The following is a 22,652-nucleotide window of genomic DNA, read 5'->3' as shown; positions in this document are numbered from 1 at the left end:
TGCCGCGTGAGGGTGCCATAAGCCGATATATTTAATCCTGCTTTTAGGCAATACCGATCATTGTGTTGTTGTTCTTCAGTATTGCAGTGGTCAAATATCTTCACTAGTACACTGTTAGCCACGCTGCGTGATAACAAAGCACGGTATAAGCCTGTATACATGGTAGGAGGTGTTGCCGTTTCCCACAAGTTGACCATTTTTTCCTTATGTGTGTATATGAGCATTTGACGCTTCAGTATGTCTTTCTATGCTAAACAAAGCCTAGGTATTGCAACAGACGTGTTTTGTACCAGTGTGGGAGCCCCTGAAGCCGTCTATCATTGAGTTATGTGACGTATAGTTTTGTGGTCATTGAGGTCGCCAGCTGATGGCAGTCGCTATCAGATTTAAGTATTCCCGGTGTCTTTCTATGCTAAATGAAAGCCTAGGTATTGTAATGGACGAGTTTTGTACTAGTTTATGAGCCCCTGAAGCTGTCTATCACTGTGTTACGTGGTGCGAGTTACGGGTCATTGGGGCCGCCAGCTGACGGTCGATCGAGTAGCTGTCATATTATTTCTCCACGTTCTGAGGCTTTACCGGCCATGCTGGTGTTGCTAATGTTTGTTTTGGTGATATGTTAATCAACGTTCTGTTTATCATACTGTGTGTTCTGTTTATCATACAGTTATTGCCTCTTTGAGCTTAATTTTGGAAGTATGGAAACTGTAGGGTGTTGCCATTCCTCACTACTGGATACATTTCTCCATATGTTAAGGCTGTACCGGTCCTTATTATGTCGTGTAGGGTTGTTTTAGTACTGAGATATGTTCAGTAGTCTTCTGTTTATCGTACTGTGCAGTAATAACGTACACCAGTCTCAGCGAATAAGGCCGCAAATATGGCGGGAGGTGTTGCCATTCTCCACGCCTTTACCGGATATATTCCTTCATAATTTTAGGCTGCAGCGGCCATGCCAGTGTTGTTTTAGTGTTAAGATATGTACACTAATCTTCTGTTTGTCACACTGTGCAATGATAACGCCTGTATCAGCTTGTGTAAGGCTGTATGTATGGTAGGAGGTGTTGCCATTTTTCAGTTGAATAAAGTTTTGCTTACGAGTTCATATATGAGTACTTCACGATTCCCTAAGCCTTTGTATGCTAAGTAACAGGCTAGATCGTGTACTGGACGTGTTCTCTACCGGTCTGGGGCTCCTCAAGGCTCAAGCCATATCAGTGCCGTACTATGCCTCACGTGGGTGTTGAGGTCACTGGGCCCGGCGAGCCCGTCAGCTGTTTAGGCGCGACTTTAAATCTTGCATCACAGCCTCCGGAGACGTACGTGTTTGCTGATACGTGAATGAACACCCACATGGATAATATTACGTCATAATGGATAATATTACGTCACAGCCTCCGGAGACGTACGTGTTTGCTGATACATGAATGAACACCCACATGGATAATATTACGTAATAATGGATAATATTACGTCACAGCCTCCGGAGACGTACGTGTTTGCTGATACATGAATGAACACCCACATGGATAATATTACGTCATAATGGATAATATTACGTCACAGCCTCCGGAGACGTACGTGTTTGCTGATACATGAATGAACACACACATGGATAATATTACGTAATAATGGATAATATTACGTCACAGCCTCCGGAGACGTGTTTGCTGATACATGCATGAACACCTCCATGGATAATATTACGTAATAATGGATAATATTACGTCACAGCCTCCGGAGACGTGTTTGCTGATACATGAATGAACACCTCCATGGATAATATTACGTAATAATGGATAATATTACGTCACAGCCTCCGGAGACGTACGTGTTTGCTGATACATGAATGAACACCTCCATGGATAATATTACGTCATAATGGATAATATTTCGTCACAGCCTCCGGAGACGTGTTTGCTGATACATGAATGAACACCTCCATGGATAATATTACGTCATAATGGATAATATTACGTCATAATGGATAATCTTAATTGCGTTATATTGGATAATCTCACGTCATTAGCCGGAGATGTGTTTGTTGATTCACGAATCCCTCGATGAATAAGACACCCCAGAGTGGACCCAGTGGTGACAGAGGACAGGGAGACACAATTAGAGCCGCAGTGATAGGAACGTAGACCCGATGGGACACAATTGCTCTATAAGCCTCAAGAACACGGCATCAACAGACATACTGGAAAACTCAAAGTGCCAGTCAGTATCATGCAGGTGAGAGTCTGTTGTCCTGTGTTCACCCTGTGCCAGGCATACTCAGTCACAGGACTGGAGGTACCTTTGCTCCGTACCCGCTTGGAAACAGTACCTACTGAAAAATCAATGGGGAGTGACCACAGTTGGGAAAATTACCCGGTACATCCACGTCTCCAACCATCCGAAGTCAGAATTAAGTCTAATATGTTGCCAGATGTGACAAAAGTTGGGTCAGACGCCCACTGGTGCAGACCAGGAGACATGAAGCAGTGCATGAATGGCTGGTGGAGTGGAGGGCAGTGTACTGACGGGGGCCTTCCTTGATGCCAGGCAATTAGAGGCAAGTTGAAATCTCCAAAAATAATTACTTCCTTAGATTGTTATAAATAAAATTCGTTTGTACAACTAATGGGCTGGGTCATCGGAGCAGGACGCAGGGAGACAGGGAGACACTTAAAACCGTACAGCAACGTTGCCATGGGCTGAACAGCCGCCAAAACTTACAAGAATAAGATGCAATGCCTGAAATGTTCCCTGGAATACACCACTACTGAGTATAAATGAATGTAATGGTTCAGAGATCTCCCAGCAGGACGTGTTGAGATGTATTGAAGAGAGGTGTTGTATGCATGTCGGTGCGTGTGTGCTGCATAAGTATTGGGGAGTGTATGATACAGAGAGTTTTGAGATGTATTGAAGTAGCCAGCAGCAGCAGCATCCAGTCTCCTCCTGTCATGTCAGTCATCACATCACTTCACATTCATCTCTTCCTTTCTTCATGTCTTTTTCTCCTCTTCCCTTCCCGTGTGCCTTCTTCATTCCTCAGGAGTTCACGCCATGCAAGTCAACCGTTCTACTTTCCTTTGGCATGCTAGTTTGCGCTGGCAGAGCCAAAGAAGCAATTTGGTTCTTCACTGAACTGTACCTGCCATCTGGTGGCCCTGCTGGAACTACCAAAATAAATATGCATCTGTAAGGTGCTCTGGTGGGTCTCCTGAAGGATATTAATTATGTAAGGTGCTGTGGTGGGTGTCATGAAGGGTATTAATTATGTAAGGTGCTGTGGTGGGTGTCATGAAGGGTATTAATTATGTAAGGTGCTGTGGTGGGTGTCATGAAGGGTATTAATTATGTAAGGTGCTGTGGTGGGTGTCATGAAGGGTATTACATCTGTAAGGTGCTGTGGTGGGTGTCATGAAGGGTATTACATCTGTAAGGTGCTGTGGTGGGTGTGTTATGAAGGGTATTACATCTGTAAGGTGCTGTGGTGGGTGTGTTATGAAGGGTATTACATCTGTAAGGTGCTGTGGTGGGTGTGTTATGAAGGGTATTACATCTGTAAGGTGCTGTGGTGGGTGTGTTATGAAGGGTATTACATCTGTAAGGTGCTGTGGTGGGTGTGTTATGAAGGGTATTACATCTGTAAGGTGCTGTGGTGGGTGTGTTATGAAGGGTATTACATCTGTAAGGTGCTGTGGTGGGTGTGTTATGAAGGGTATTACATCTGTAAGGTGCTGTGGTGGGTGTGTTATGAAGGGTATTACATCTGTAAGGTGCTGTGGTGGGTGTGTTAACCTGAAGGGTATTACATCTGTAAGGTGCTGTGGTGGGTGTGTTATGAAGGGTATTACATCTGTAAGGTGCTGTGGTGGGTGTGTTATGAAGGGTATTACATCTGTAAGGTGCTGTGGTGGGTGTGTCATGAAGGGTATTACATCTGTAAGGTGCTGTGGTGGGTGTGTTATGAAGGGTATTACATCTGTAAGGTGCTGTGGTGGGTGTGTTATGAAGGGTATTACATCTGTAAGGTGCTGTGGCAGCCTCACAGTGTCTGTCAACTTCACAGTGTGTCAACCTCACAGTGTCTGTCAACTTCACAGTGTGTCAACCTCACAGTGTCTGTCAACCTCACTGTGTATGTCAACCTCACAGTGTCTGTCAACTTCACAGTGTGTCAACCTCACAGTGTCTCTCAACCACAAAGTGTCATCCAGCCTCACAGTTTGTCAACCTGACAGTGCCTCTCAACCTCAGAGTGTGTCAACCTCACAGTGTCTTTCAACCTCACAGTGTCTGTCAACCTCAATATCTGTCAACCTTAAAATGTCAACCTCGCATTGTCAACCTCACTGTGTCATTCAACCTAACAGTGTCAACCTCAGATTGTCAACCTCACAATGTCAGTCAACCTCAGTTTCTGTCAACATCACAGTGCCATTCAACCTCTGTTTCATTCTCACAGTGTCTGTCAACATCACAGTGCCATTCAATCTTACAGTGTTTCAGTGTCAGTCAACCTCAGTGTATGAACCTCACAATGTCTGTTAACCTCACAGTGTCATTCAACCTCACAGTGTCTGTCAACATCACAATGTCATTCGACCTCACAGTGTCCGTCAACCTCACAATGTCATTCAACCTCAGAGTGTCATTCAACCTCACAGTGTGTCAACCTCGGTGTCTGTCAAACTCACAGTGTCTGAACCCTCACAGTGTCATTTAACCTCACAGTGTCTGAACCCTCACAGTGTGTCAACCTCGGTGTCTGTCAAACTCAAAGTGTCTGAACCCTCACAGTGTCATTCAATCTCACAGTGTCATTCAAACTCACAGTGTCTGAACCCTCACAGTGTCTGAACCCTCACAGTGTCTGAACCCTCACAGTGTCTGAACCCTCACAGTGTCATTTAACCTCACAGTGTCTGAACCCTCACAGTGTGTCAACCTCGGTGTCTGTCAAACTCAAAGTGTCTGAACCCTCACAGTGTCATTCAACCTCACAGTATCTGTCAACCTCACAGTGTCTGTCAGTCAAACCGTGTCATTCAACCTCACAGTATCTGTCAACCTCATAGTGTCTGAGCCCTCACAGTGTCATTCAACCTCATAGTATCTGTCAACCTCACAGTGTCTGTCAGCCAAACCGTGTCATTCAACCTTACAGTATTGTCAACCTCACAGTGTCATTCAACCTTACAGTGGGTCAACCATGGCGTCTGTCAACCTCACAGTGTCTGAACCCTCACAGTGTCATTCAACCTCATAGTGTCTCAACCTCACAGTGTCTCAACCTTACTGTGTCAACCTTACAGGGTCTGTCAACCTTAGTGTCTGTCAACCTCAGTGTCTCAACCTCATATTGTCTGTCAACCTCGCTGTGTCAGCCTCACAGAGTCTGTCAACCTTATTGTCTGTCATCCTCACAGTGTCATTCAACCTTACAGTGTGTCAAGGAGAAGGGTAGGAGGGAGGGGTGGGAGTAGGGGAAGCCAGGGGCGGACCATCGCTGTTTAAGACACTTGAGGGAGGGGTGTGTTGGGGTCAAGTGGGGTTGTAGGGGTTGGCAAGGGCCTATATATGTGGTTGTGGTGGGTTGGGGAGGGGTTACGTGGGGTTGTGGGGGAGTTGTGGGGGTTTGAAAGTGGGTTATAATAGGTTTAGGGAGATTTCACCGCATGACACCCCCGCTCCTAGCATGAAAATTGCTCTGGTCTCGTTAGTAAAACATAACCATAACAATGTGCGTATGGGGGTTTCGTGGGGTTATGTGGGGATTTTGTGGGCGATGTGTGGTTGCCGAGGGGCTATGAGGGGTTGGGAATGGTTACAGTGGCGACTCCTGGCAACTATAGGGTGCCATTTCTATGCCCTCATAGTCACTCTATTAGCTTATGTCAAAAGTATAAGGATCCTCTGAAAAAGTATAAACATGCCCCGCTATGTGCTGCCCCCTTTTGGCAAGCATGCGCTGTATAAGGGTATTATGTCATAGCTATGAGGGTAACCACGTCTACTATTTCTAAAGGTCTAATAGGAGCTTATTCAGGTTCTGTTGACTGTTTTCTTTGGTTCAGAGTAAAGAAGAAAGGTTAATCTATCACCAGGGTTGTTAAGCTACTCTTGGAAACGCCCACAACGCCCACGAAAGCCTTGCCAAATGGGGGTAGTTGGGCGACGTAAGGTTCAGGAACAGGTCACTGGGTCCATGCGAGGAGACACACGGCCGGCGGGGTGACCACGTCGAGTATTTCTAAAGGTTAAATAGGAGGTCAATCGGGTTCTCGTTAGTATTTTTGCACATTCATGGTAAACAAAAAAGGTTAAACTACCACCAGGGTCACCAAACTACCCCTGGAAACGCCCACAACGCCCACGAAAGCCTTGCCAAATGTGCATACGTGGGTGCCAACGGGTTCAGGAAGAGACACAAAGACGTCGCGGGTGAACACGTCGACTATTTCTAAATGCTAAAAATGAGCCCAATCGCGTTCTCATGACTGTGTTCTCAGGTTCATAGTAAAGAAGAAAGGTTAAACTATCACCAGGGTTATCAAACTACGCCTGGAAACGCCTACAATGCCCACGAAAGCCTTGTCAAATGGGCGTATATGGCCGACCGGCAGGTCCTTGGGTACAGACGAGAAGACAGGGACGGTGGAGTTGACCAGGTCGACTATTTCTAAAGCTCAACTAGGAGGTCAATCGGGTTTGCATGAGTGTTTTTGCACATTCAGGGTAAGGAAGAAAGGTTAAATCACCACCAGGGTCATCAAACTACCCATGGAAACGCCCACAACGCTCATGAAAAGCCTTGTCAAATGTGCTTATGTGGGGGTCGAGCTCGACATGACAGAAAGACGGCGGGCCGCGGGGGCGAACATATCCACTATTTCCAAAGGCTAAAAATGAGTCTAATCGCACTCTATGGACTGTTTTCTTAGGCTCATGGTAACGAAGAAAGGTTAGTCTTCCACCAGGGTCATTAAGTTACCCCAGGACACGCCCACAACGCCCACGAAAGCCTTGTCAATAGGGCGTTCTTGAGCTCCGAAAGGTTAGCCAGAGGTCACGGAGTACGCTGTGAGGTGGCTGGTGACCGCTTCATCTATTTCCCTTGTGGGCGGTTTTGTGGAATTTCTGCTGCGTTTTATTCGTTTTGGGCGTGATAGAGCTGTTTCCTTAAACATAGGGAAGCTGTGTGCCTAAGAGAGCAAGTAATTGGTCTTCCCGTAGCCATAGAATAAATAGGGTGAGTAATACATGAATGGGTGACGCAACCTTGCAAGATGCCCCGCCCACCCGCTTCTCTGCAGGGCTCAGACGCCTCCGCCTCACAAAATAACTATTTTCAAAGGCCAAAAAGTAGATTAAAGGGTTATCATGACTGTTTACTTAGTCTCAGGGTGAAGAAGAAGGGTTAGACTACAACCAGACTCATTAACTACCCCTGGAAACGCCCACAACGCCCACGAAAGCCTTGTCGGATATGTTTCCTCAGACGCCTCCGCCCCTCACATTAACTATTCTCAAAGGCCAGAAAAGAGGTCAATCGGTGTCTATTGAGTATTTTTTTTAAAGTTTACAGTAAAGTGGAAAGGTCAAACTACCACCAAGGTCATAAAACTACCCCTGGTAACGCCCACAACGCCCGCGAAAGCCTTGTCAAATATGTATTCGCACATCACCTATTTATAAAGGCCTAATAACATCTTTTTCCTTATTTTCCCTCCATGAATCATAATAATAACATCAATAATAGTTAAAAATAATTATAACATTGCGTATAGTAATCCCGTAGACTCTGCGTACAGAACCATCGGCGGCTCAGTCCGGCGTCCGCTGCCCGCATCAGTTCCTGCGCGGCGTCCCTGATGGTGCTCGCGTGACCCGTGATATTAAATCCTTTTTATCGTTTTCCGACAAATTACGCAGTGCCAGCGAACCACAGTGCCAGGGAAGAAAGAAGAGGTGCCAGAGATTATACAGTGTCAATCCCATCCCTGGAAAAGCTTACATCATGCGGAAAATTGGGTGAGAAGTGGAGGGGAGGGAAAGTGCCACCCCGGGGAAATTTCAACCTTGTATTTGTACATTTTTTAGGCGAATTACGTGTTCCCGGAATGTTGTGCTGCCATAGAAAGAAATCAGTGGTGCCAATGGTTATACAGTGCCATTTATAACCCCCTGGAAGGCTGAAATAAGATTGAAATAAGAGAAAAGATGAGAGAAGTGAAAATGGCGGGGTGTCATGTCTTGCACCCCGCTTTAGCGCCAGATATTTTTTTTCATTTTTAAAGTAAATTGCGTTTCCTCAGAGTGCCGCAGTGCCATGCAAAGACAGAGGAGGTGGCATAGATCATACAGTGCCAATCTTAACGCGTGGGAATGCTAAAATAAGGTTGAAAAAAGAGAAGAGCGGAGGGTGGAGGGCAAGACAGCGGGGAAGTCGTGTGTTGAAAAGGAAAATTAACGAAAAAAAAAAGAGAAAATGATAGCAAGGAAAAGACAAGGGGAAGAGCGTGTGGAAATGCTTAGAAAATAATGAAGTAAGATTCGTGTGAAAATTAGTGAGAAATAGCCTAAAAAATGATAGTAAGGTAAAGTCATGTGAAAATTAGTTAGAAGATGCTTAGAAATAATGGAAAGGAAAAATAAGGTCAAAAATATAAAGTGATACTCAAATAATGAGAAAAAGCTTGGATATTAATAATAAGGAAACATTAGTTAAAAATAATGTGAAAGTAAGAAAATGCCTAGAAAATTCGAAAAAAATAAAATAAGGTAAAATAATGTGAAAGTGTGTTAGGAAATCCTTAGAAAATTATAATAAATTAAATTAAGGAAACATTAGTTAAAAATAATGTGAAAGTAAGAAAATGCCTAGAAAATTAGAAAAAAGTAAAAAGGTAAAATAATGTGAAAGTATGTTAGGAAATCCTTAGAAAATTAAAATAAATCAAATTAAGGCAAAATGTGAAAATTTGTTTCGAAATGCTTAGAAAATTAAAATAAGGAAAAATGAGGTAAAATAATGTGCAAATAAGTTAGAAACATCTTAGAAAATAATAATTATAACAATAATAATGATGATGATGAAAATAATAATAATACTAGATAATGGTGATAGTGAAAGTGTCTGTGCATGTGTGTGCGCGTGCGGTTATATCGTTAATATTTTGTCACGAATTTAATTATATAGGTATATGTTGCAAGAACAGGAAGAAGAAAAAAAAACTACATCTACATCATGGGTTAGGTGAGTGTTATTATTATTATTATTATTATTATTATTATTATTATTATTATTATTATTATTTTTCTCAATTCCTCTACTTCCTCTTTTTCTTCTTTTTCTATTTCTTCCTTTTTTTCTCTTCCTCTCCTCTTTTACTTTTGACCTACTTTTTCTTCTTGCTATTCTTGTCCTTCTTTTCTTTATTTTTTTTCTATTGTTATTATGATTATTATTATTAGCATTATTATTATTATTATTATAATTATATGATGATGGTGTGTCCTTTTCAGCTGACTGAGAAGGGGAGAAGGGGGGACAGCTGACTCTCTCTCTCTCTCTCTCTCTCTCTCTCTCTCTCTCTCTCTCTCTCTCTCTCTCTCTCTCTCTCTCTCTCTCTCTCTCTCTCTCTCCTTCTCTTTTCATTCGCCTTCTTTTCATTCTATATTTTATAATTTCTTCTATTTCATTCTTTCTTCCTTTACTTCCTTGTTTTCTTTCAGAGAGAGAGAGATAGATAGAGTAGTAAGGAGTAAGAGGGAGTGTGTGGGATGTACCTCCTCTTCCCCCTCTAGGCGGTTACTCCTCCTCCTCCTCCTCCATTCTTCCCCATCACTTCTTCCCTCCTTCCCTCCTTCATTCATTCTCTATAATTTCAATCCAAAGCTGGATGTTGCGCCTACGTGCGCAACGACATCACTTGCTGTCGTGCCCACAACCGTGATTCTTCAGAATTTTCTACCATCTGGCTAAGACTTCATTGTCATTCTATTACTAAATACATCTGTGCAGTTTATCTCTCACCTAACTCTACAAACTATGTAAAATTATTTGACTATTTGAACTCTAAAGTGGAGCACATCTTGACCCACTCTCCCTTCGCTGAAATCTCCATCCTTGGAGATTTCAATGTTCACCACCAGCTTTGGCTTTCATCCTCTTTCACTGACCATCCTGGTGAACAAGCCTACAACTTTGCTATCCTCAACGATCTAGAGCAGTTGGTCCAGCACCCTACACGTATTCCCGACCGTCTTGGAGACCGGCCCAACATTCTAGACCTCTTCCTTACCTCAAACCCTTCTGCTTATTCTGTCAAACTGTTTTCTCCGTTGGGCTCCTCCGATCACAATCTTATTTCTGCATCCTGTCCTATCGCTCCTGTACACCCTCTGGACCCACCGAAGAGGCGATGCTTCTCGCATTCTGCTTCAGCTCGGTGGGACGATCTGAGGATATACTTTTCCGATTCCCCGTGGAATGATTATTGCTTCCAGGATAGAGACCCCTCTGTGTGTGCTCAGCGCATCACAGAGGTGATTGTCTCTGGAATGGAGGCATACATTCCTCGTTCTTTCTCTACTCCTCACGCTAAAAAGCCTTGGTTTAATCACGCTTGTTCTCGTGCTGTCAATGATAGAGAGGCAGCTCACAAAATGTACCAGAGCCTTCAAACTAATGCTAATTATGAACTTTACATTTCTGCCCGGAATCGTGCCAAATCTATTCTCCGACTAACTAAAAACTCTTTCATTAATAGAAAATGCCAAAACCTTGCTTTCCCTAACTCTTCCCGTGACTTCTAGTATCTAGCCAAAAACATCTCCTCCAACTTCACTTCTTCATCTTTCCCTCCACTCCTCAGTCCTGACGGCAACACTGCCGTCTCATCTATCTCTAAGGCTGAACTCTTCTCTAAAAACTCCACTCTGGACGATTCTGGGCATATTCCTCCTACTCATCCCCCGTCTGACTCTTTTATGCCTTTTATAAAGAGTCTTCAAAATGATGTTTTCTATCCCCTATTCTTTGACAACACTCAGCTATCACCTTCCTCAACACTAAACATCCTCGGTCTATCCGTAACTCAAAATCTCAACTGGAAACTTCATATCTCATCCCTTACTAAATCAGCTTCCTCAAGGCTGGGCGTTCAGTACCGTCTCCGCCAGTTCTCCCCCGCACAGTTGCTGTCCATATACAGGGGCCTTGTCCGCCCTCGTATGGAGTATGCATCTCATGTGTGTGTGTGTGGGGGGTTCCACTCACAGCTCTCCTTGACAGAGTGGAATCAAAGGCTCTTCGTCTCATCAGCTCTCCTCCTCATACTGATAGTCTTCTACCTCTCAAATTCCGCCGCCATGTTGCCTCTCTATCTTCTATCGATATTTTCAAGCTCACTGCTCTTCTGAACTTGCTAACTGCATGCCTCCCCTCCTCCCGCGGCCCCGCTGCACACGACTTTCTACTCATGCTCATCCCTATACTGTCCAAACCACTTATGCAAGAGTTAACCAGCATCTTCAATCTTTCATCCCTCACGCTGGTAAACTCCGGAACAATCTTCCTTCATCTGTATTTCCTCCTGCCTACGACTTGAACTCTTTCAAGAGGAGGGTATCAGGACACCTCTCCTCCCGAAATTGACCTCTGATTTTGGACACTTATTTAACCTCTGTTCGGGAGCAGTGAGTAGCGGGCCTTTTTTTTGTTTGTTTTTTCTTTGCGCCCTTGAGCTGTCTCCTTGGCTGTAAAAAAGAAAAGAAAAAAAAAGACAGTAGTGTAAACAGGGTGATTGCGGAAACTGTGGCCGCCCTCAGTGACCCGTAGGAAGTCGGGAGGTTTATCCAGTCTCCCCTTGATAAGGTGGAGGTCCGTGAAAATCAAGTAGAATTTTACCAACTTGCCGGTGTTGTGGGAGTGATAGACTGCACCCATTTGAAAATAATGGCACCAAAGGAAAACGAAGTAGTTTATGTGAACAGAAAAAAAACTTACATAGCTTGAACATACAATTAGTGTTTGATGCCTTTGTTATTGATTAAAATGTGAAATATTTGAGTTAAGGAAAACGAAACATGGTAAAAAAACTTTTATTTGCAGCAGAAAGGTACACACATGCAAATGAAAAAGATGACATTAAAATTGCATTAAAATGTAATTTAAAATATGATTTATAATTATTGTTGCTTTAAAATCAAGTTAGAAAACAAATTACTCTTGCCGGTTATTCGTATTGAGATAATGGTGGTAAGAAAGTTTGTTAGTGACGTCTGCCAGTGTGAGGGAGGAGGAACGAAAGGTCGAGGCGACTACATCGCTTACATCTTGACTTATGAGTGAAGTAAAACGAGGTTACTTGGTTTCTGTTTACAAAGTTCCAAGTGGAAAAACAACTTTATTGTGAATTAGTGTATACTTTTGTGGAGTATTGTGTTTACTGAGTGAATTGGTGACCAATCTGTTGCTATTTGTGTCTTGCTTGAAGATATTCATCATTGGATTCAAAGCTATGGTATTAATGTGCAATAGTCGTCATAACAAAATACGTAGTAATTAATTATATATGTCAACCTAATTATTTTCATGAGATCATGGTATGACCACTGAAAAACATACCTTTTTTATCTTGTCTCCATTACAAATTCAGTATATAATTACTCATATATTCAATAAAGTAGTGGAATCTAGTTTTCAGCATCTTTTATTATTATGCCAATATTCTAAGCACTCAGCTTGCAAACACGCTGAGGTTTATGTTGTCAGCTTGGGTCGGACTTAGGTGAACACTTTACCAGGTGACCTAAGATTACTCAATGCTACCATAGAGGTACACAACATCTTTGATTGTGAGTGCATCAGAGAGCACTGGAGAGCAGCATGAGTCTAATTAGGTGCTAATGAATATCCTGCCTCCATCACAGACTACATAAAATGCAAATATGATCGGTGCCTAAAGGTTTTATAAGCTAATGATTTAAAATAAATATATATATATATATATATATATATATATATATATATATATATATATATATATATATATATATATATATAAAAACTCTGCCCTAATGTCCTCCCACTTTTGAAATCCAAATGACGCCCTGATTGTAACAACGTATCTTGTTACACCCGACTGGGTGCCAGTGCAAATCTTCTCATTTAACACCGAGAAATTAATCAAGGCACTAGGGAACTCGGAAAAATCCAGGTTAGAGTGCTGGCCGTGGGGATTGAACCAGTGACCTTCGACGTACAAAGCCATGTCTGTCAGTCGAGCCAATAAAGGTAAATAGAGGCCCACAGGGCCAGTGTGACATCCGGGTTCCAGGTAGCGTCATTTATCGACCAGCCCGAGAAGGATGATCAGCGGTGAGCTGTAGTTCGACTGCCCAGGATTTGAACCAACGCGTTGAGGAGCAGCATGGTCCTAGACCACAGAGGCGTATTGGAAATCTCAAGTGAACCCTCACAATGGCACACAATTTTTTTCCGGTAAATTTTGTTGCTTTCCACAGATGAATTTGCTAATCATTTCTGTCGAAAACAGCACAAATTATTTTCACCAGCCTTCCACCCTAACCTCCTCAGTAATAAAAAAAATGACCGTCATAGCCTTGAGGTAATATTCATGACCATCAAAAAATTATACTGCTGCCCTATGAAAGGCATCTCTTTAACTCCGATGAAGTAGGTGACTGGTGGACAGCTTCATTGTCATCCCTTACCTCGGCAGGTGTCATTGGGCCAGCAGATGATGAAGCAGTGGCTGGTGTCATAGGGCCAGCAGATGATAAACAGTGGCTGGTGTCCATGACGGGGCCAGCAGATATTGAAGGGTGGCTGTTGCCGGAGCAGCTAATGGTATCTTTTTCATAGTAATGAACACTGTGCTGGGATTCTCCAGCAATACATAAAGTGTGTATCTACAAAGAATATAATGGGTAATTAATAAATGTTAATAAGAATATAAAAGCTTTTTTGCCAAAACATGACAGGCTAATATTTCAGGAGCTGATTGCTGCTGTGATCCCTAGTACCTTCAATTGGCGTCGTTTTGTACGCACCAATAACATCTACACGAACCCTCAGTTTAATCCAAAACATGATAGAAACACTTTCCTTTCATATCTTGACTTCAACAGTCTTTATCCCACTGTAATGCAAGAGAAGTTACCATGTGGAGATATGAGAAAACTAGATGAGACAGAAATGCACTGGTTTTTGAGCGGGAGGGGGGCTAGGTCAATCAAGCAAACTGATGGCGATTTTGGATACCTCATTCTGTGCAATACTGAGGCTGTCTCACGTGAAGTCATTGAGAAAACGGATGACCTCCCACTGACCATCAGAAGACACAATATCATCAATAGAGATATATCGTCAGCCGCACACGAATGGTATGAAGAAGAAAACCGTCCAGTACCGTGTAAGAACATAAAACAGATTGGAACACATGTTGCTCAGGAGAAAATACTGTTTGCTCTGTCCTCCTTAAACTGCTATTCAACTAGGCCGGGTTGTTAAAAAGTGCATGCTATTTATATGTTTGCAAAGCACTTTCTTGCGGACTTCATTCAGGATAACATAGAAGCCCGCAAAAGTGCTACTTGCCCTATCAAGAAAACTGCAATCAAGTGTATTTCAAACAGCATTTTTGGTCGATACCTGATGAACGCGGCCAAATATAGTGAAGACATAGATATTGTCACCAACCGCGAAAAGTTTTGAAGCTGGCCCGAAGTCCTTACTTTAAACGCGTTGTACCCTCAATGATGGTCATGTAGTTGTAGTTCGCCATAAGAAATATTCACAGGCGAATCATCCAAACTACATTGGCTACTACGTCCTAGAGCTGTCCAAGCTGCGACTATATGATTTCTTTTACAGTATCATGAAGGCTCATTACGGGGATCGGGCGAAACTAGTGTATTGTGACACTGATTCCTTAATAACAGAAACTGAAACTCCTGATCTATTAACAGAGTACTCGCAGGAACCCTTTAAAAGCTATATAGACACAAGTAACTTTAGCTCTCACATTCCTTGTACAACAAGACAAGCTCGGATTTCTCAAGTCTGAAGTGAGGAAAGAACCATCTCAGAATTTGTAGGTGTAAGAACAAAGTGCTACTCCATCCCCATGGCAGACAGTGACCGGTTGAGTTCAGCTAAGAGCGTTCCAAAGCTCATAAAGAAAAAAATTGCTCATCAGCGATACAAAGACGTCCTATTCCAGAAGCAAACATTTACCTTTGGCTATCAGGGATTCACAGTGCGTAATGGACGAATGAGTACAGTAAAATATCCCAAGAGAGGATATCTGTAGTTCAGGACAAAAGACACTGCTTTAGCACCTTGGAGTTACGACCTTACGGTCATCCTGATAATTCTACAGGGTAGAGGAGGAGGAGGAAGAGAAGGAAGCTGTAATCATAATTTGACCAAATTCCAATAAACATTGAGTTTGTTTGACTTGTTTATATGTCCTTTATCAAAAATGAATGAAAAAACAATAATTGTCTTAAAATTTATTCGATTTGTGGAAACATGTAGACAAACGCGTCTATGTTTCGATCTGGCTCATATAAAAAAAAAAAAGACTCGCGAAATGTGCGGCGGCGGCAGCAGCGGCCCTGCGGCGACATCATGCGACGACAGGATGCGACAGGATTGCGTGGGCAGCAGCACGCTACCAAGTTATTCTAAAAGAGAAATGAGACACTGGATTTGTCTCTACTATGAACCGGACATGATAGTGTTCTTAGATAGTTATGCTTCGACCTCAAATTATACTCTGATTATTTTAAATATAGCTTACCCTGGGCTCAGGATATATAAAAATGCATTTCGACTTCAAAGCACGCGAAGGATGTGTGCGGGGCTTATGTCGTGTACTTTGCCTACAATGTTTCACACTTGGTGTAAGAGAAACTCTTGAAAAATTTGTATGAGTTTTCCAAGACCGAATATTCGAGGAATGATGAACACGTGATGAGATTCGCTTACAGCAAGTTTTTAATGCCCGTATGTCATCAAACTTTTAACACGTGTTCATAAAAAGTAAGTAATGACTTTATTAATTTCTTTATATTGAAGTGTATTACATTCCATAAAGCTATTCTCAGCATAAATAATTTTCTAGTTCCTTTATCGTGGTTTCTATAACACGCTTAAATCAGTGGTCTGGCTACACACACAGGTCCTCACTCGTCACCACCACTAGCCCCAGTGCTGCCGCCCCGCCCCGCCCCGCCCCGAGCCCACGCAATCCTGTCGCATCCTGTCGTCGCATGATGTCGCCGCAGGACCTGCTGCTTGCCGCCGCCGCGCACATTTCGCGAGTCTTTTTTATTTTTTATATGAGCCAGATCGAAACATAGACGCGTTTTGTCTACATGTTTCCACAAATCGAATAAATTTTAAGACAATTATTGTTTTTTCATTCATTTTTGATAAAGGACATATAAACAAGTCAAACAAACTCAATGTTTATTGAATTTGGTCAAATTATGATTACAGCTTCCTTCTCCTCCTCCTCTACCCCTGTAGAATTATCGGGATGACCGTAAGGTCGTAACTCCAAGGTGCTAAAGCAGTGTCTTTTGTCCTGAACTACATATATCCCTCTTGGGATATTTTACTGTACTCATTCGTCCATTACGCACTGTGAATCCCTGATAGCCAAAGGTAAATGTTTGCTTCTGGAATAGGACGTCTTGTATCGCTGATGAGCAATTTTTTTCTTTATGAGCTTTGGAACGCTCTTAGCTGAACTCAACCGGTCACTGTCTGCCATGGGGATGGAGTAGCACTTTGTTCTTACACCTACAAATTCTGAGATGGTTCTTTCCTCACTTCAGACTTGAGAAACTGAGCTTTTTTGTTGTCTGTGTTGTACAAGGAATGTGAGGAGCTAAAGTTACTTGGTGTTTATATAGCTTTAGCGGTTCCCAGTACTCTGTTAATAGATCAGGAGTTTGAAGTTTCTGTTATTAAGGAATCAGTGTCACAATACACTAGTTTCGCTCCAGATCCCCGTAATGAGCCTCATGATACCGTAAAGAAATCATATAGTCGCAGCTTGGACAGCTCTAGGACGTAGTAGCCAATGTAGTTTGGATGATCTGCCTGCGAATATTTCTTATGGCGAATCACAAATCATACATGACCATCAATATTGAGGGGTACAAACGCGTTTAAAGTATGGATAATTTCGGGCCAGCTTCAAAACTTTTCTGTTGGTGACAATATCTATGTCTTACCATATTTGCCGCTCACTGTATCACCAAAAATGCTGTTTGAAATACACTTGATTGTGCTTTGATAGGGCAAGTAGCACTCCTTTGCGGGCTTCTTATGTTATCCTGAATGAAGTCCGCAAGAAAAGCCGCTTAAACATATAAACAGTATGCAATTTTTTAACAACCCGGCCTAGTTGAATAGCAGTTTAAGGAGGACAGAGCAACAGTATTTTCTCCTGAGCAACATGTGTTCCAATCTGTTTTATGTTCTTACACGGTACTGGACGGTTTTCTTCTTCATACCATTCGTGTGTGACTGACGATATATCTCATTGATGATATTGTGTCTTCTATACGTGAGGTCATCCGTTTTCAATGACTTCACGTGAGACAGCCTCAGTATTGTACAGGAATAGAGGTGGATCCAAAAATCGCCATCGGTTGCTTGATTGACCTAGCCCCCCCTCGCTCAAAAAAAACCAGTGCATTTCTGTCTCATCCCTAGTTTTCTTTCATATCTCCAATATGCTGGTAACTTTCTCTTGTGTTACAGTGGGATAAAGACTGTTAGAGAATCTAAGAATATGAAAGGAAAGTGTTTTTCTATCATGTTTTGGATTAAACTGAGGTTCGTGTAGATGTTATTGGTGCGTACAAAACGACGCATTAACACTTGTGTAGCCCCTAATGCACATTTGTTTGAATGCAATGATATGATGTGGGCTACTAAGCATCTCTAATTCCTGCTGTGTTTTTCCAACAAAAAAGAGTCATAGGCCAAATCCTGGCAGGCTAACATAATTTACAATATCCAACCTCCACTGGGTTTTTCAAAATACCTCTCCACTCTAGAAGACATCACATAGAAGGCCAACATCCACTTTTACATAAAGCAACAAATAGTCCATCAGGCTCTGACATCCAGCTACTTTCCAAACATTACTGAGCATGTTTTATAATCACTTTTGGAAAGTTCTGCTTCTTGGAAGCAGAATTGAAAAAAAAATTCTTCGCGGGATGGAAGACGTGTCTCAGAAAGTCGTTTCCATCGAGTCCATATAGTCATTAACAAAAACCTGCTTTCCCTTGATCAAGTAATGGTAACGCAGGTGCTGGCACATCTTTCAGCATCTGTTGTGTGCACATGGGCTCGTTCCCAGTGCTGATGAATGAACTTGCCTAAAGCCATGAGTAGACAGGACATAAAGACATACGTGTTGGAATAAATCTCAAGTCATTTATGATGACTTCATGGTATTTCTGAACTGAATGTTTTGGTCTTAGTTTGATTTTTCAAAGCCAGGTAGCGTTAATTCACGCGGGATTAACGTCATGTCGTCAATCGCATAATGTGCAAATGAGTAAAAACGCTGCAATTTGTGATTTTTTTCATTTAGCGTTGCATCTATTACAAATAAGTTTACAATGTAATTGTTTCCTGATTTTTTCATGGTCATGATGTTTTTACTCCTTTACCTTTTAAAACCTGTATTTACAGAGAAGACAGTGAGTTTGTTCATTTGTGACGTGCCAAGCCATCTTCATCGGTCATAATGGATTTTATTGTACCCTTTGTAGAACCCATTTGCTTCTTCCAGGAGTGTGCCAGGGTTCAGCTTAATGTAAGTTCGTTCTATATACAAAACAGTGCGAACGAGGGAAGAAAAAAATATTTTGGATTTGTTGTTGTTAACTAATAAAGGACATTAATAAGCAAACATTGAGGTTGGGGGTTCATTAGTGTAACAGTGATCATAAGGAAATTAAATTTAATATTAAATGAGGAGGATAGAGTCAGCAGAAACAAGACTTAATACCTGGGACTTCAGGAAGGCGGGCTTCGATGGTTTAAAGAAAGTAACTGCAAAGTATTAAGAGAGTAAGATCAGAAGTAGCTGAGAAGCTTAAACCATAGGAGTTCGTTATGTTGAGAGTATAGAACGATGTAAGAAAGTTCCTTTTTCCTGGAGTTCTACATTGGAATACGCGGTCATCTGGGAGGCTCTCCAACAATGTTTGAGCGAAACTGTAGGGATTCAAGAGTATTTAACCTAAAATCAACAAGAAGATATCCATAAGGACGTGAATATACGGCATATTTATATATATCTACAAACTGGTTTGCCTTCTCTTTTCGAATATTTGTCTGCCCAGACAGTGAATTTGAGATAAATCTGACTTAACACAACCTCTCGCGCACGATGACCGTGCATTTCATGCGTCATCAAGGGTAAAAGGTTCTGGCGGACGATGACGCCGAAACGCGCCATAAAAAGTAAATAAAAAAATTATTAAAAATTAAGTTTTTCGATGAAAAGTGCGTCAAATTTTGCAGTTGTTGGGATAAGTTTCTTAATAGTAACATATGGCAATCTTTCTAAGGAACGTAGATGAGGAGCTCTGAGCGATTTGTATTTGTTAGACATACTCTGACGAGAGAATAACATTCAGTTTTTCTCCAGTGTAACTCGAGGAACTAATTAGACGCATGAGGAATTTGAGAGGTACCATAAGAATCTCACTAAATTCCGCTTTCGAACATATATCTGGCAATAAAAAAGTTGGCCCACAGGTACAGAGCAAGCAGCAGATTTCTCAAGAATCAGAGGGAAATGGAACACACACACACACACACACACACACACACACACACACACAGTCCCTTTTCACGGAAAAAGTGACTCGATGCGAAAAGCAACGTCTGGGTCCATATGACACCGAAGAGCAGGCCAGAAAAATATAAAGGAAATGCAAGTTGAGAAAAGAAATAAGACGAAATAAGTTAAGAAATGAAATATAAGAATTAATTAATGAGTGATTTTTATTTGTTATGCTACTCTGACGAGAGAAAAAAAGAAATTCAGTTTTTCTCTGGTGTAACTCAGGAACTAATAGACGTATGAGGAATTTGAAGATACCATAAGAGAATCCTCACTAAATTCCTTCGAGCCATATAATCGGCTAAAAAAAGTATGGCCCACAAAATTTCGAGCTAGCTGCAGATTTCTCAAGAATCGGAGGAAATGGAACACACACACACACACACACGCACACACACACACATTGACTTGATCCCTTTTTCACGGGGGAAAAGGTAAACTCGATGCGGCAACGTCTAAAAGGTCATATGGACACCAGAAGAGCAGGCCAGAAAATATAAAGAAATGTAAGTTGAGGAGAAAGAAATAAGAAGAAATAAGTTAAGAAATGAAATATAAGACATTAATTATTAAGGTGATTTGTATAGCATTGTTATGCTACTCTGACGAGAGAGAAAAAAACTGGGGCTTTCTCGGTTAACTCTGGGAACCTAATAGAGCATATGAGGAATTTGAAGATACCCATAAGAATCTCTCACTGAAATTCCAAGGCTAGAGCATATAATCGGCTAAAAAAGATGGCCCATTACAAAATTTCGAGCTAGCCGCACAGATTTTCTCAAGAATCGGAGAGGAATGGAACACACACACACACACACACACACACACACAATAATAATATTGTTGATACGCCGACCTTTTTCTACGGAAAGAAGGTAAACCGATGCGGCAACGTCTAAGGTCATATGACACCGAAGAGCAGACAGAAAATATAAAGAAATGCAAGTTGAGAAAAGAAATAAGGAAAATAAGTTAAGAAAATGAGATATAAGACATTAATTAATGAGTGTTTTTATTTTGTTAGGCTACTCTGACTAGCAGAGAGAAAAAAAAAATCAGGTTTCTCCCGGTGTAACTTCGGGAGACTAATAGACGTGTGAGGAATTTGAAGATACCATAAGAATCCTCACTAAATTCCGCTTCGGAGCATATAATCGGCTAATAAAAGATGGTAGCCACAAAATTTCGAGCTAGCCGCAGATTACTCAAGAATCGGAGGGAATGGACACACACACACACACACACACACACACACACACACACACACACACATGATCCCTTTTTCACGGAAAAAAGGTAAAACTCTGATGCGGCAACGTCTAGGTCATATGACACCGAAGAGCAGGCAAGAAAAAATATAAAGAAATGCACAAGTTGAGAAAGAAATAAAGAGAGAAATATGTTAAGAAAATGAGATATAAGACATTAATTAATGAGTGTTTTTATTTGTTAGTGCTACTCTGACGAGAGAAAAAATTCAGTTTTCTCGGTGTAACTCTGGGAACTAATAGACGTATGAGGAATTTGAAGATACCATAAGAATCCTCACTAAATTCCGCTTCGGAGCATATAATCGGCTAAAAAAGATGGCCTTCCCACAAAATTTCGAGCTAGCCGCAGATTTCTCAAGAATCGGAGGGAAATGGAACACACATTTCTACACACACACACACACACACACACATTGACATTACGATCCCTTTTTCACGGAAAAGAGTAAATTCATGCAGCGGCAACAACCTAAAGGTCATATGCGACATCGAAGTTAAGAAATGAGATATAAGACATTAATTAATGCAAAAATCAGGAAAAAAAAAGACTTGAGTGCTGCAGTGTTTAGGGGTTAGATGGCACCAAATAGCAGGAGTAAAAAAATATATATAAGTTGAGGAAAGAAATAAGAAGAAACAAGTTGAGAAATGAGAAATAAGAATGATGAATGATACAACAATACATCCAGCAAAAAACTTTCTAAATAATTTATCGAGTCTTACGTTCAATCGGCGATTTTTTATTTTATTTTCGGACTTGCATTAGAGAGTAAATTCATATTTCAGCCTGGTCATTAACCTAATGTCCTTAACCTTTTCCGTGATTATAATCGTCGTGGTCATTCGAGGGTCAAAGAAAGATCTTATCTTAACTCCTTCAGTATCCCTTCTTCCTGTCACCCCCCCCCTCCTCCCTGCTGGGCACCTCTACTCCTGTCACCTTCTCGCTTCCAATACAGCTAGTCCGAGAGGGGGTAAGGGGGAAGGGGGGTGAAAAGGTAAAGAGATGGGTGTGGGGAGGGGGTTGGGAGGGGGTCCAGATACCCCTCTTCCGTCAACCCCCTGCAAATTACCCTACCCTCCCGTAACCCCTGCTCATTCCCCCCCAACCCCGCTTTCCAGTCCCCCCGCTGGAGGCAACCCCCACTTCCAGGGTACATTTATTTACTACATTAGCGCGTGGCCTCGGTGTGCTCATCTCCAGTAACATTGGCCCTTGAGCCTGTGGTGGGGTGAGCCCATTACTCCCGGGACACAGGGCCAGTGTGGACATCCGGGTTACCACAGTTTCCCCAGAGTAGTCATTTATCCAGTGACCAGCCAGGAGAGGGGAGGATGATCAGCTACCGTTGGAGCTGCACGCTAGACTGCCTCAGGCCGCGTAGAAGCCACGGAGGCGTATTGGAGCCCAATCTCAAGTGAACCCACTCACAATGCCACACAATTTTTTTTCTGGTAAATTTTGTGC

Source organism: Eriocheir sinensis, unplaced genomic scaffold (genome assembly GCF_024679095.1).
Source record: "Eriocheir sinensis breed Jianghai 21 unplaced genomic scaffold, ASM2467909v1 Scaffold650, whole genome shotgun sequence".
Taxonomy (NCBI): domain Eukaryota; kingdom Metazoa; phylum Arthropoda; class Malacostraca; order Decapoda; family Varunidae; genus Eriocheir; species Eriocheir sinensis.
The sequence above is the reverse complement of the archived record's forward strand: the minus strand, read 5'-3'. Positions refer to the sequence as shown.